The sequence below is a fragment of the Rhincodon typus genome, chromosome 47 (genome assembly GCF_021869965.1).
Source record: "Rhincodon typus isolate 14 chromosome 47, sRhiTyp1.1, whole genome shotgun sequence".
Lineage (NCBI taxonomy): Eukaryota > Metazoa > Chordata > Chondrichthyes > Orectolobiformes > Rhincodontidae > Rhincodon > Rhincodon typus.
Genome location: NC_063378.1, coordinates 9,125,353 through 9,128,399, shown reverse-complemented (window position 1 = coordinate 9,128,399; position 3,047 = coordinate 9,125,353).

Here is a 3,047-nt window from a genome sequence, read left to right as displayed (position 1 = left end):
CACTCGGAGCACCGTGCACAGTTCCAGTCCCCGTATCCCTCAGTTAGACCCACACTCGGAGCACTGTGCACAGCTCTGATCTTCTGAATGATGTATCTGGAGCTTTATGATTTAGTAAGATGTTCCCAGATCTGAGTGGTCAAAGCTGAACAGACTGGGGCTGTTTTCTTTTGAAAGCAGGAGGCTGAGGGGTGACTGTTTGAGGCTCTTTAAAATTCTGAAAGGGGTTTTGACTAGGGAGACGTGAAGATGTTTCCATTTGGTGGGAGGGCATGGGCCAGTGATAGGAGGCAGTCCCGAATAAATCTGGTGGGCAATTCAGGAAAAATGTTTATGATCTCTAATGGAGCTGTTGTGTTCTTGTGTGTTGCAGGGAGCCCAGCATCTGTGTCTCATCACATCCTGACCGTTAGCGACCCCACCATCTCTCCCAGCCGCCGTTCCGTGGTACCGAGGCGCCACAGCCTGATATCCCACCACATGGTGCCGAGGGGAATGGTCACCTCCCCGCCCCGGCCGGCCCGCACACCAGCACCCCCTCCTGCCCCACTCATCCGGAGCAAGGACGGAGCATCCCTCACCCAGCGGGACGCTGCGGAGCGGAAATCCGAGGGTCCTTGCGTCCGCCCGCGAGCCCCTCCCCCCGGGGCCGAGCAGCGTAACGGGCTGGAGGGAGACCCCCGGGGGGAGCAGCAGGAGGGGTCCGGCTCCAAGCGGGCGCGTGCTCCCGGGGGCCAGCAACAGAACAGCCCTCTCGGCCCCAAGCTGGTGGAGACCTACGTGCAGCTTGGGGCACGGAGGGCGGAGGTGTCCGGGGAGGAGGAGGATGAGGAAGAGGTGAAAGGGGCACTCGAGCTGCCATGCCCCCTCAGTGCGGCCGAGCTGCTGGCCCCCGAGGGGGTCTTCGAAGGGGCCGGGAGCGAGGGCGCCCCCTCCCTGCTGGGCGACGGAGAGCACCCCTTCGACGCCATCGACCTGGACATTGTGTCGGTGCTGAGCTCCCCCAACCTGCTGGGCTGTGGGTCTCAGGGGGACGCGCCCATCGCCGGGCCACCCCAGGAGCAGAGCACCCAGTACGGGGCGCAGATCGTGGTGGGGGCCCAGGGGGGCGAGAGGCAGCGTCGGGACGGCAGCGGCGGAGGGGGCGCGAGCGAGGAGGACGAAGAGGACGACGACGACCTGGACAACTACTACAACTTTGCCCGCACGGTGGTGACCGAGGACGTGATGGAGCAGCTGGCGTCGGAGTGCTTTGGCCTGGACTCGGGAGAAGTGCCCACCATTGACCAGCTGGACGGAGTGGACGACTCCGACAGCGGCGGAGGAGGAGCGGGAGACGGCGGAGCGGGAGGTGATGGCGGGCAGACCCCCCCTTCTCCTCCTCCCCCCCAGCCCCCTCCGGTACCGGCTGGACGGCCCCAGCCAGCTCCCTCCCCGGGCAAAGAGGGCGAGGAACCGGGCAACATCCTGCCTTCGGAGATCATGGACTTTGTGCTGAAGAACACCAGCTCGCCCCCGCCCCTCCCTGTGCCGCCAGCCGACGACCCCCACTTCCCCGAGCCTCCCCGCATCCAGAGGGCGTGCGGGGGCCTGTGTGCAGAGCCCCATCCCGCCGTCGGCGGAGGAGTGGTGCTGCTCAACAACGGGGGGCGGCATGTGGTCATCCTGAAGGGGGCGGAGGAGCGGGGTTCGGGGGGTGACGGGGGACCGGCTCCCACCTCTGACCCGTCCCCCAGGCCCCCCGAGCCCGAGGCGGCTTACGTCAACCCCCAGCCCCGGGCCGGGTACGGGACGGTGCTGCTTGGAGCCCCGGGTCCCGTCGCCCTCCTCCGGCCTCCCCAGGCGCCCCTCCCCTCACCTCCGCCGCCCTCCCCGCTGCCCGTCCTCAACCTGGTGCTGGGCCATCACGAGCCCCCTGTGACCTGCCTGGTGCCCGTGCCTCAGGGTGTGTTGGGGCCCCCTCCCCTCCCTCAGACGGTGCCGCCCGCCCCCGGGGTCAGGCTCCCTGCCGCTCCCCCCTCTGGGGCTCGCTTGGGGTCGCTGGACCACAGCTCTGCCAAGCACCCTGGCCCACCGCCAGTCTCTGAGCTCATCCTCACCAAGAAACAGAAAACCTCCCATGTCTGGATCAATCAGCTTGGAGTGGAGCGTAAAGTCCTCGAGGATCTGCCCAAGATCCAGCCTCCTGCCTCCTTAGGGTAAGGTCCGCAGCCTTGGGATGATGTTGAGGGTGTCGGTTAAGGGGGAGGGGGGGACATCTTTCCTCACTCAGTGACGTTTGGAGCAGTCATCTCGAGAACGAGTAGGCCGTTCAGCCATTGGAGCATGCGGCCCCCCCCACCCACCCCGGTTGGTTCGGCAGCATGGGTACGGAAATTAGAATGATTCAGAGATTGGCCTGGCCCCTGCACTAGGGTGACTTGCAAATCCATAAAGCCTCCCATATCTTTTATAAATAAGTCATAGTCTTACAGCACAGTTCAACTTGTCTATCTCAACCAGAAATCCTAAATCACTCTAGTCCCATTTGGCCCATATCCCTTTAAACCCTTCCTATCCATGTCCCCATCCAGATGCCTTTTAAACGTTGTAATTGTACCAGCCCCCACCACTTCCTCTGGCAGCTCATTCCATACACGCACCACCCTCTGTGTGAAAAAGTTGCCCCTCAGGCCCCTTTTAAATCTTTCCCCTCTCACCTTAAACCTATGCCCCTCTAGTTTTGGACACCCCTACCCTATGGAAAAGACTTTGGCTAGTCACCCTATCCATGCCCCTCATGATTTTATAAACCTCTGTAAGGCCTCCCCTTTCTGAAGAAGCTGCCAATATAAACTCAGTCCACTCTCCTGCTTTCTCTGTGATCCCCTTATCCCTAAGAACTACATCTAACTCCTTGAAAGCATTCAGTGTTTTGGCTCCGATCGCTTTCTGTGACAGAGAATCCCACAGGCTCCCCCACTCTGTAGGTGAAGACGTTTCTCCCTCATCTCAGTCCTACCCTGTCAATATGTCCCCTTGGTTCTGGGCATGCACACACACCCACA